Raw genomic sequence first — 12,784 nt, forward strand, 5'->3', positions numbered from 1 at the left:
CTTCCGCAGCCCGCCACCTGTTACTGCAGCAGAGGGCTCAGGTATTTGACGCCGTCTACGATTGGTCATCGATGACGTTATGCCCCTGCTGGCGCCTGCGCCGTTCTAGAAAGCCAACATATAAATTGGCGAGCTTCTCAGCGACGCCTCCCCCCCCCCCCCCCCCTCCGAGTCCTTTTGTATTCCCTTCCTCTGCCTTCCCCACTCGCTGGTACGTCTGCTCGGGCTCCTTTCCCCCCCCCCCCCCTCAACCCTTCACTTTTTCCCTCCTTCACCCCTTTTTTTCCCGTCATCTGTCCAGTTTCCCCCCACCTGCTCTCGGCTGTGGTATGTCATATTTGTGCCAACTTTTTAGTGCAGTGTTTAAGTGAGTGTTCAGTGCTGTGCGTCTTTCCACAGTGTTGCGAACAGAAATCATGCTGTCGCTGCGTGTGCATTTTATATCTCTTGCGAACAGAAACCAGACTGTCGCCGTGTTTTTTTTAATTGCCTGTCTATTATTTTTCTGCTTCCTGTGTACACTCCTGGAAATGGAAAAAAGAACACATTGACACCGGTGTGTCAGACCCACCATACTTGCTCCGGACACTGCGAGAAGGCTGTACAAGCAATGATCACACTCACGGCACAGCGGACACACCAGGAACCGCGGTGTTGGCCGTCGAATGGCGCTAGCTGCGCAGCGTTTGTGCACCGCCGCCGTCAGTGTCAGCCAGTTTGCCGTGGCATACGGAGCTCCATCGCAGTCTTTAACACTGGTAGCATGCCGCGACAGCGTGGACGTGAACCGTATGTGCAGTTGACGGACTTTGAGGGAGGGCGTATAGTCTGCATGCGGGAGGCCGGGTGGACGTACCGCTGAATTGCTCAACACGTGGGGCGTGAGGTCTCCACAGTACATCGATGTCGTCGCCAGTGGTCGGCGGAAGGTGCACGTGCCCGTCGACCTGGGACCGGACCGCAGCGACGCACGGAAGCACGCCAAGACCGTAGGTTCCTACGCAGTGCCGTAGGGGACCGCACCGCCACTTTCCAGCAAATTAGGGACACTGTTGCTCCTGGGGTATCGGCGAGGACCATTCGCAACCGTCTCCATGAAGCTGGGCTACGGTCCCGCACACCGTTAGGCCGTCTTCCGCTCACGCCCCAACATCGTGCAGCCCGCCTCCAGTGGTGTCGCGACAGGCGTGAATGGAGGGACGAATGGAGACGTGTCGTCTTCAGTGATGAGAGTCGCTTCTGCCTTGGTGCCAATGATGGTCGTATCCGTGTTTGGCTCCGTGCAGGTGAGCGCCACAATCAGGACTGCATACGACCGAGGCACACAGCGCCAACAGCCGGCATCATGGTGTGGGGAGCGATCTCCTACACTGGCCGTACACCTCTGGTGATCGTCGAGGGGACACTGAATAGTGCACGGAACATCCAAACCGTCATCGAACCCATCGTTCTACCATTCCTAGACCGGCAAGGGAACTTGCTGTTCCAACAGGACAATGCACGTCCGCATGTATCCCGTGCCACCCAACGTGCTCTACAAGGTGTAAGTCAACTACCCTGGCCAGCAAGATCTCCGGATCTGTCCCCCATTGAGCATGTTTGGGACTGGATGAAGCGTCGTCTCACGCGGTCTGCACGTCCAGCACGAACGCTGGTCCAACTGAGGCGCCAGGTGGAAATGGCATGGCAAGCCGTTCCACAGGACTACATCCAGCATCTCTACGATCGTCTCCATGGGAGAATAGCAGCCTGCATTGCTGCGAAAGGTGGATATACACTGTACTAGTGCCGACATTGTGCATGCTCTGTTGCCTGTGTCTATGTGCCAGTGGTTCTGTCAGTGTGATCATGTGATGTATCGGACCCCAGGAATGTGTCAATAAAGTTTCCCCTACCTGGGGCAATGAATTCACGGTGTTCTTATTTCAATTTCCAGGAGTGTATTTTATTCGCATCATCAACCCTGTGTTTTATGTTTTAAGTTCCAGAATTTTCTGCCATTTTACCTTTAAGTCACCGATTTTATCGCTAACTGTTACTTTTTATTATCTTCATCTTTTTAAAACAAATTTTGTAGGCTGAAGGGCGGCGTAATAAGCTGCTGCCAGCCCGCCCCGAAACTCAATAAAGGAAAAAAAAAGGCGACGCGACAGTAGCACCTGAAGATGGCGGGCAGTTGTCGCGCTGAAATATTGTGCGGCTTTTACAATACTACTCGCGAACGGAGAAAATCTCCGACCCAGTCGAGAATCGAAACCGGGCCACTTCGGTTAGGTGTCTGCCGCGCTGACTGCGCAGCTACCGAAGCGGACAGTTTCCTAGGACGACGATCCTTTTGCCACACAACGGTTTGAGTACGTTCTCCGTAGTTGGGACCCAGGCTGCCAGCTAGCCACAAAGCGCGGACAGCAGCGTCGTGTTGGGGTGGTAGAGGGCTCGGTGGGTGGCGGGGTGTGTTTGTGCCGGACAGGTGCCCGGTGGAGTGGGCGCTGCGCTCCAGATCCCGCGCCACGGCGGCGCCGGCGGCCCACTGCTAACGGCTCCCAGGCGCCAGTTTGCACTCCCCAGCCCCCTGCCAACTGCAACTGGACTAGCGGCGAGCCACGCCACTGGGATTTAGCCTCCCGTGTTCCGGCTGAAGTTCTGCATCTACGTCCACATCTGTCGCCTGCAAACTTCAGCACGACAGTTGTGTTGTCCTTACGTTCGTATCGTCATAAATGGCCAGAAAATCGTCTTAATGCGCTGTCGTATCGTCTTTCCATTACTGTGATGGCTGTATGGACACGACTCCAAAAGACAATAAACTGAAATTAAAAATAAATAACTAAAAAAGTGCTTGGAAAATATAGCTCTTTACATGTCCCGGTGTGAAGTTTCAGGGACTTGCATTTTGCAGCAACGACTGTACCTTATCGTATTTCATTTCACTTTCACAGGTGAGCCATTGTTAGCCGATAGCTGATTTAGTTGGTTCTCATCGAACAGTTCCTCACCTGTGAGAGGGAAATAAATGCGAATACGCCAGATTCGTGGTGCAGGGAAACGAACTACTGCGACAGCGTAGTACAGGCTGATATGAGTGTCGGAATATTTAATTAACAAGGGTAAAAGTATTAGTTCGAGAAAAACGTGGGGATTCGACACTTGTATAGATCACGTCGGGAAACATGCCAATGTCCGCTCTCCACACGCAGATAAGTGCCTATTATAAGAAGCTTTTCTGGTGAAGGGTGTTGTCTTAAACGATATTGTCCTTAGCTTACATACAGATTTCTTTACAGGACGGCATAGCCTTCTGGTTCGTCTTCAATTTATGTGAGGCTGTTACCCAGTGCCGTCGAAGTACGAAAGAGACGCTAACGTGTCTTGTTAACAGTTTGGTCGGTGTCCAATCAGCAGCGCATGAGGAAGACAGCTAAATGAAGTTGTTAAAATATCGTGCAGAGAAATTGAAAACTCATCCGGCAAACATTAAAACTTGTAATGTACCACCTGGCAACTTCAACAACGTCCTTATTATCAGAACAATCACAATGCGTACATATTTTTATTGTATATATGTTCATTTGACGTCCATATTCAATATGACTTTACAGTCTTTCTTGCCGGACGGTGTGGGCGAACGGTTCTAGGCGCTTCAGTCTGGACCCGCGCGACCGCTACGGTCGCAGGTTCGAATCCTGCCTCGGGCATGGATATGTGTGATGTCCTTAGCTTAGTTAGGTTTAAGTATCTCTAAGTTCTAGTGGACTGATAACCGCAGTTTTAAGGCCCATAGTGCTCAGAACCATTTGAACCATTTGTATGCAATGGAGGAAAGGATAAAAGCTGTCCAAGGGCCAGAACTAGGCATGCTGTTGTTATTGGCTGTTGTCGTCTTCACTCCAAAGACTTGTCCGATGCAGCTCTCCACGCAAGTTTATTCTGTGCAACCAACATCGATTTCAGTCTGTTTACTGTGTTCAAGCCTTGGTCATATTCTACAAATCAACTGAACCCTTCTTTTAGTCGATCTGTGATATAAATTTCCTTTTCCCACAATTCTATTCAGTTCCTCGTCATTATATATTCGATGTACCCGTGCAGTCTTCAGCATTCTTCTGTAGCACTAACTTTCAAAAGAATGAGATGATACACGGTTGAAATGATTATTCAGATGGTTCAAATGGCTCTGAGCACTATGGGACTAAACTTCTGAGGTCATCAGTACCCTAACTAACCTAAGGACATCACACAGATCCATGTCCGAGGCAGGATTCGAACCTGCGACCGTAGCGGTCGCGCGGTTCCAGACTGTAGCGCCTAGAACCGCTCAGCCAGCAAAATGATTGTAACAATGATATTATAATGATACAAATGTTCATATAATACGTTCTCTTGTTGTCTGAACAGTTTAACATCAACGTTTTATCTCCACACTACGCCATGATTTAGATAAATTTATATTCGCATTTATGTATTGATAAGGTGGCTGTTTGATGTCCATCTTACATGGTATCATACAGGGCGAATCACCTGTCCCTCCCCTCAGATTTAAGCAACCCACAGCGCCTTCAAATACTGGGCGCAATATTTTCATATTCTCTCGCTCATTACGTGGAGACTATCAGTCCTCCAGAAAAAATGCACAGGACCTTTTTGTAGGAAATTTAATGTACTTAAACTTTGTACGGAGATATATTTTCACTGGAACCCATAGTTTTCGAATTATTCAAGAAAAAAAAAAGTGACCGTCAACGTAGTGTTTCTTGAGTAACTCGATAACTGCGGCCTCCAACGAAAACGCATCTTATTACAAAATTTAACTTCATTAAATTTCCTATTAAAAGGTCCTGTCAGTTTAGTTTGCACGTAGCGTGTGAGAGAACAGGAACATCTCATCTGTGGTTTTTCGAGGCGTTGCGAGTTGCATAAAACCTATCGGTAGTCGCAGGTGAATTACCTTATGTAATAAGAAAATGGATTGCAGCAGATCACAGAGAAAGCTTTCAGTTTCCACGGAAGCGACGCTGCAGGCGTGGCGCTACGGTTACCTCGACCCGCATAGGAAATCACGTGAAACCTGTACCCAGGTAGTGCCCCTAAGGCAGTACGTGACCCACGCAGCGTCTTCCCATATTCAACAAAAGCGGCTGCAGAAACCTGCGTGCTACCGTCCCGTGACCGCGCGCCTTAGCTAATGGCCTGGTTGCGAACGCTCACTCGACGAGAGGAAACGGAAATCTGGGCCACATTAGGGATATCTGTGGTACTCACCGACAAGTAGCGGCGACGGCGGCTGGAACGGCTGACCTCGCCTCGCTGCAACGCGCCTGCTGCGCTGGACGGCCTCTGAAACGGAAACACCCGTCTTCATCACACACCAGCTACATTCCTGGGGTATCAAAGTTCAGACACTCTACGAAAGCAATCTTGTGTTGTTCTCCGGTGTGTGCGTGTGTGTGTCTTTTGTAACGGAGTTAGCAGTTCCATCACTACCATATTCCAATTACTATTTCTCTGTACAGATATCAAGTCGTGAATATACATGAATGAAACAATAGTCTAGAAAAATTCCGAGAAAAAATAGAACAGCAAATTAGTTTACGAATATAGCGAATGTTATACAGTTAATATTTATTTTCATTCTTACTCAATTATGTTCATGATGTAGGTAAAAGTAAATATAGGCCCTCTTTTACCAAGATTGTTAATTCCACATCCACAATGGATAAAAGTCTTGTTAATTATTGTTTTCGACCAAAAATTTTTCACTCATTGTTGTGTTACACATCATAAATGGTTCTTATGTTCCCTATTTGTTTGGTGTGCCCGTAAGCTATTACGTAAACACTGTCTGAACGCAAGTTTTCAGTTAACTGTGCTCCGTAATTAGTTAATTCACTTGATTGCTGCGCGCTACACTTCACCTTGGTGCTGGGTTAACTGCAGTTAACGGTGCACGAAAATAGGGGTAATGAAGCACTCCCTATTAAATTGGCGGCCGATGTGGCCGAGCGGCTCTAGGCGCTTCAGTCCGGAACGCGCTGCTGCTACGGTCGCTGGTTCGAATCCTGCTTCGGGCATGGATGTGTATGATGTCCTTAGGTTAGGTTTGAGTAGTTCTAGGTGTAATATTATAGTGCTCAGAGCCATTTGATTTTTTTGATTAATTTGGGGGAGAGGACCAAACAGCGAGGTCATCGGTCCCTTTCAAAGGAACCATCCCGGCTTTTGCCAGAAGCGATTTAGGGAAATCGCGGAAAACCTAAATCATGATGGCCGGACGAGGGTTTGAACCCCTCCAGTATGCGAGTCCAGTATACTAACTACTGCGTCACCTCTCTCGATACAGTATGCCATCCATTGCGGCACAGTAACAGCGTATAATATCATAACATTTAAATTTCCAAACGTGTGTTTCTCACACAATGTTGTTCTCTGAAAGTAAACATTATCATCTCACCAAAGATGTCTCAGCATTCTGGAGAAGCAAATATCTCAACAATGTTAAATGCAAACATTTAATGTTAGACGTTGCTGCGGCCGACATTAAACATCAATTGAAAGGTATTAACATTTATGTTATTGTTCGCCTATGTAATCAAATCACATATCTTTGGGGCTTTTACTAAACAGTGTAAATTTAAGTAATAATGCATTCAAGTGGCAATGAACTATATTCTATTTCAACTAACAAGTTACAAGCATAAGTGTATTTCTCATGTGAAGCTAAGATTCATGTATTCCATGTGTGAAGTGCTCAAACAGCATTTCACCTGTATAATCTGTGTAAACATACATTAGCGCAAACCATTTCAGATCAAAATAGCTCGAGGTCGTACCGAGACCTTCTCATCTGAAATAGGTAGAAACAGGCCACTGCTAACCAACATGCTCTCTCTATATTACAGATTATTCTTAAACACACTCATTGGGTTACATTTTCTTTTTTTTTCTTTTTCCTTGACATTTGCATTGTATAAACTATATTCTCATTAAGTAGGTAGTAACAAATTATATGGAACCATTTTAACAATTGTTAAGCATTCAGTTCGCTGTAACCTCAGAGAAATCTTTATACCTAATGCTCTTTATATTATTTTTAAAAAAGCATTAACAACTGTATACCAACAAGACTGTAACAATGAGAAGTCTTTGCTATTAGATTTAGAAGCATCCGACCCGTCTTACATTTCAAGGCAGTGGGTTACTCTGTACTCTTAATGAAATAAATAAATAAACAGTGTTAACAAGACGGCGCGGCATGTTTCCCAAAAATCGAACATACAACACATAAGCGAGTAAATAATTGTCATCACTTGATATATGGGATACGCCTCAGAAATGCGGGGTGTAAATAAAAATAAACTGTGACTGGTTGCAGTAAACAGAAGTTTCAATTCATCTGAATTATGTACGCGTCGTTGAGCGTTATTTTGTGAAGACAATAGGAAATTTCGCTATGAAGTCACATGCTGCCACAGTATGATCAATAACTGTTGAAGAACCAAACGGCCTAAAACAATTCTAGTTAACGTCCAGCCCCATAGCAAACCAGTTTGGTTTGCCACAGTGGTCTCCCAGTAGGTGAGCTACGCTGTGCTCCCAGGTGTCTAACAGCGCCGCAAGCTCCTTCACACGTTCGGCCTGCCGCCGAAGTCGGCAACAGCTAATTTGGAGTCGTATAAACAGTGGTTTAACACGTGGCAAGGGCCGAACTACACACTTTATTATTTCTGTTACCTGGGCCAAGAATTACAGCGAACGGACTGCACCCACCGAGTCCCGACAACCCTGCATTAAAACCCTGCGCGTCGGCGAAAAAAAAAAAAGCAGCTAGTGGTCGATATTTTAGAGCCTATCTTTTAGGCTAAAAGCCGGCGGCGGTTTCCATTTTTTGTGACCGCGGGTGGCGGACATGGCGGCTCGGGCGGCCATTAACAGCAGCGTCGGCGGTGGCGCCTCTCGCGGCCGGCCGATGCATTATTCATGGCGCGCCCCGAGAAGGTCGGGCATCACGGAATGCTCGCAGCGAACGATCGACCTGTGCATTCGTGTCGATATCTTACGGCTGTGTCGACATTCTCATTACAGTTGACGGAACACGTCGCGGCGCACGCATGAATGGGCCGGGCGGGGGACGCTACAGGAGCAGATGGGATAAGCTGACGTTCCACTCCTTACCTGGCAAGCGATCGACAAAGGACTCGTTTCCAATGGAGAATACGTTTCATTGTGCGTGACTAACTTTCAAACTGTTTCCTCCTACCTCTATGCCCCCGTCGGTATTTCATAAATAAACGTTTACTTATTATTTGCCTTTATCTGCTGTCAAATAATCGTTTAGGAATTCCGTTACAACAGAATTTGATTTACCACTAATAGGAACTTTTGTAATGCTGAGGCCGCTACTATTAAAGTAGATTATTCTGTTCATACATGCTTCTGTACATATTACTTCAAAATAACAATAATACCTTGACTGTGGTTATTGTTGTGTTGTGGTGTTCAGGCCGAAGACTGGTTTGATGCAACCTTCCAGGCTATTTATTCTATGTTGTGCAAGCTTCTTAATCTCCGTATAACTAATGCAACCTACATCCTTCTGAGTCTGTTTACTGTTTTCATCACATGCTCTCCGTCTATGATTTTTACTTCCCCCTCGCCTCTCCCCCACGCCCACACCTTCCTCCAGTACTACAATTGTGACACCTTGATATATCAGAATGTGTCCTACCAGCCAATTCCGTCTTATAGTCAGGTTGCGCAACGAATTTCTTTTTTCCCCAATTTTATTCGGTATCTCCCTACTAGTTACGCAATCTACCCATCTAATCATCAGTGTTCTTCTGCAGCACCACATTTCAAAAGATTCTGGTCTCTTCTTGTCTAAACTGAACTGTTTATCGTCCAGGTTTCACTTCCATACATGACTACACTCGATAAAAATATGTTCAGAGAAAACTTCCTAACATTTAAATCCATATTCGATATTACGAAATTTCTCTTCTTCGGAAACTCTTTTCTTACTATTTTATCTCCTCTCTACTTTGGCCATCATCAGTTACTTTGCTGCCCAAATAACAAAACTCATCTACAACTTTAAGTGCCTCGTTTCCTTATCTAATTCCTTCAGCTTCAGCAGATTTAATTGCGTTACATTCCAGAATACTCGTTTTGCTTTTAGTGATGTTCATCTTATACCCTTGTCTGAACACAGCGTCTATTCCATACAATTGCCCTTCCAAGTCCTTGTCACTGACGAAGTTCTTCTTCTTCAACTTGTATTCCTACTCCAAATTTTTCTTCGATTTCCTTTACTGCCTGCTCAATGTACAGCTTGAATAACATCGGGGATAGGCTACAAACCTGTCTCAGTTGCTTCCCTTTCATGTCATCTGGTTTCTGTGCAAGTTATATAGCCTTTCGTCTCGTACTGACGGGGCGTAGCGTCCTTTTCCTGTCTCCGTCGGTTATGATGTTTTTACACCCACTGTTCTTACACCGCGTTACACGGTTGCAAGTGGTTATCACTGCTTGTAAACATGATATACAGTGCGCATTGAAACACCAACAAATTGGTCAACTTCACTGACTGTGTGACCATGGGCATATTCAAACACGATAGCTCCTTTCTGCCATTCTGCCACGTCTTCACGTCGATTCCATACAATCGACTGGCACCAGTACAGATCCACACTGCCATGCTCACGTCAGTCGTGGAGGTTCACATGAACGCTAGGAAGTAGTTACACACTACCAACGTTCCAAAAAGAGGCTCTGTTCTTGCCCCAATGTTATTCAAACTCCACACAGCTGACCTGCCGAATTTGACCTACCGAAAATTTCAATATGCAGATGACCTGGCAATTTCATATCAGAGTGAAGACCTTTCTGAATGTGAAGAACACCTACCGAACAGCCTTACTAATCTCATTCTGGAAACATCCCGCAGGCTGTGGCTAAGCCATGTCTCCGCAGTATCCTTTCTTTCATGAGTGCTAGTTCTGCAAGTTTCGCAGAAGAGCTTCTGTAAAGTTTGGAAGGTAGGAGACGGATACTGGCAGAAGTAAAGCTGTGAGTACCGGCCGTGAGTCGTGCTTCGGTAGCTCAGTTGGTAGAGCACTTGCCCGCGAAAGGCAAAGGTCCCGAGTTCGAGTCTCGGTCGGGCACACAGTTTTAATCTGCCAGGAAGTTTCATATCAGCGCACACTCCGCTGCAGAGTGAAAATCTCATTCTGTAGCCTTACTAAACTTTATGAGTAGTTTGAGACATGGCGACTGAGACCAAATGTCTAAAACCGAGGTAAGACTGTTCCACCTCTCTAATCGCCTTTCATCAGCAAAGATCAGTCCACAGTTCGGCCCTCTTGGCAGAGATACAACGAAAGCCCAAAATACCTGGGTGTCACTCTGGACAGAACTTTAACATACAAAAAACACCTTTCCAACTTGGCCAAGAAGACACAAACACGAGTGAACCTTCTGAGGAAGCTGGCAGGCAGTACATAGGGAGCAACGTCATCAGTCCTCCGAGGAGAGTCCCTTGCTCTCTGCAGCAGAATACTGTGCACCAATTTGGCTCCGAAGCGCCGACGTAGTGAAAGTAGACGCCTAACTGAACTCAGTTATGAGAGTAATTAGTGGTATAGTCCGGTCTGCACCTACTTGCTGGCTACCAGTGCTTTCAAACATCTGTCCACCAGACCTCCGTCGAAAGGCTGCTCTTTACAACCTCTGTCAGCATCTTTCAGAAAACAACTCGATCCCTCTTCATGACGATTTGCTATCACTGCCCAGGAAACGCCTCAAACCTAGAAGACCAGCGTATGAAATGGGAGTCCAAAGGCTATCCACAGGATTCGCCCAGGACGCAGAGTCGAAACGTGAGTGGCAAGCTACAAGAACCCGAAACCACGAGTTTGTAGACAATCCAACAGTTCCAGCTCCAGGCTTTCACCAACCAAGGGAGGTATCTGACTAAAGAGGGTAGGTGCAAATACAACATGCACAAGTGGGGCTTTTCGAGTGACAGTGAGTGTGACTGTGGTGACACCCAAACAATGAGCCACATTGTGAATGACTGTCCAATCAGACGCTTCCCTGGTGGCACTGAGAAGCTCCGTCAAGCATCCCACGAGGCACTCCGCGGGATCGAATCCATCAACATCCGAGTATAGTCTGAGCCGTTTTAAAACTTTTGTACCGTATATAATTTCACATGTTCTTTTATATATATATATATATATATATATATATATATATATATATATATATATATATTTCTTTGTTTTGCTAAATGTTTACTACTGTAATTGATGCATACGATAATAGTAAGTTGGCTGTAGGAAGCACGAGTGCATCTCCGTGGAATGGTTGCTTGCTTCACACGTCTGCAGCACACTGAGCCTTCTAGTTGTGAGTATTCTCTACTGAAGAACAAACACAAACACAAACCGAGCGAGGTGGCGCAGTGGTTAGCACACTGGACTCGCATTCGGGAGGACGACGGTTCAATCCCGCGTCCGGCCATCCTGATTTAGGTTTTCCGTGATTTCCCTAAATCTCTCCAGGCAAATGCCGGGATGGTTCCTTCGAAAGGGCACGGCCGACTTCCTTCCCCGTCCTTCTGTAATCCGCTGAGACCGATGACCTCGCAGTTTGGTCTCTTCCCCCAAACAACCAACCAACCACAAACACAAATGATGCCATCGCACTACGCTATCTGTTGGCGGACGATGTTGAATCATTATCTGTATATCTACTATCTCCCAGGTGGCGTTTCCCAATCTACATCGTCTCTGTAGGTGTTCTAATTTTTTTTCGGCAGTCTCTCTTACACATCGCGTTGTCATTTGACACTATTCTGCAACAAGGGCACACGCACGTAAACAAATTTTCGTCGACATTGGAGCCAGCTTTGAGCCACGCAGAGAACCGTTCACCTCGGCTCCAGGAGAGCAGCTGAACAGATAGGTTGGCTGGCAGGGAGTAAACCGGTGCTGGCCGGCCCGAGGTTCGATACAGGCGGACGCAATGCAAACAAACACGGGTGGTGGCCGTGGCGGACAAAGGCGGCTGTAAGGCGAGCGGCTCTCCGTGGGCGCGTGCTGCGGCCGGCCAGCCGGCCAGCCAGCCAGCCACGCTGCTCTCGTCTGGCCTGGCCGCTCCTGTTGTCTCCGGTTACCGGGCAACGCGGCGCGCTGCGACGCTCCGTCACTCCCCATCAAGGCGCCCTCTCTGGCTGACCAGTCACCGCTCTCTGTTCGCTGCTTACGTAAAGCGTACGCTGAGGTGACAACTTGTGAGACAGTAATATGGACGTATACAGATGCAGGCCCTATGGCGTACACGAGGTGTAAAGGAGCAGTCCACTGGCGGAGCTGTCATTCGTACTCAGGTGACTCGTCTGAAAAGGTTTCCGACGTAATTAAAGGCGCATGACAGGATTTAACAAACTTCGAATGTGAAAATTTTCAGAGATTTCACTATTCTGAGATCCACAGTGTCAAGAATGCACCGACAATACCAAATTTCAGACATTACCTTTCATTACGGACAACGCTGCGACCGACAGCCTTCGGTTAACGACAAACAGCAGCGGCGTTTGTGAAGAGGTTTCAGTGCTGGCAACAAACCAACACTGCGTGAAATAACCGCAGAAATCGATGTGAGACGTACGAAGAAAGTATCCGTCAGCGCAACGCGGTGAAATCTGGCGTTAATGGCGAAACGTCCCCTTCGAAAAATTATAAATGACTGTGCTGATAAACCTCTTACGTTATTTGATTTTCAAACA

General features: G+C 46.8%; 1 protein-coding gene and 1 non-coding gene across 5 annotated transcripts in view; one reads left to right on the forward strand and one right to left on the reverse strand.

Annotated features, from left to right (window-relative positions):
• LOC126268110 (epidermal growth factor receptor) overlaps window positions 1–12,784 on the reverse strand; it is a 706,996-nt gene that overhangs the window by 159,234 nt on the left and 534,978 nt on the right. For 2 of the 4 annotated variants that reach the window (XM_049973623.1, XM_049973625.1), the window contains exon 2: window positions 5,260–5,334. The exons of the other annotated variants lie outside the window; for them this stretch is intronic. The gene's annotated coding sequence lies outside the window, so the exon portion shown is untranslated. The remainder of the gene's footprint in view (window positions 1–5,259; window positions 5,335–12,784) is intronic. 4 annotated transcript variants of the gene reach the window in all.
• On the forward strand, window positions 10,084–10,158 carry Trnas-cga (transfer RNA serine (anticodon CGA)). The gene has a single exon. It is a non-coding gene; the product is annotated as a tRNA-Ser (tRNA).

Source organism: Schistocerca gregaria, chromosome 4 (genome assembly GCF_023897955.1).
Source record: "Schistocerca gregaria isolate iqSchGreg1 chromosome 4, iqSchGreg1.2, whole genome shotgun sequence".
Taxonomy (NCBI): domain Eukaryota; kingdom Metazoa; phylum Arthropoda; class Insecta; order Orthoptera; family Acrididae; genus Schistocerca; species Schistocerca gregaria.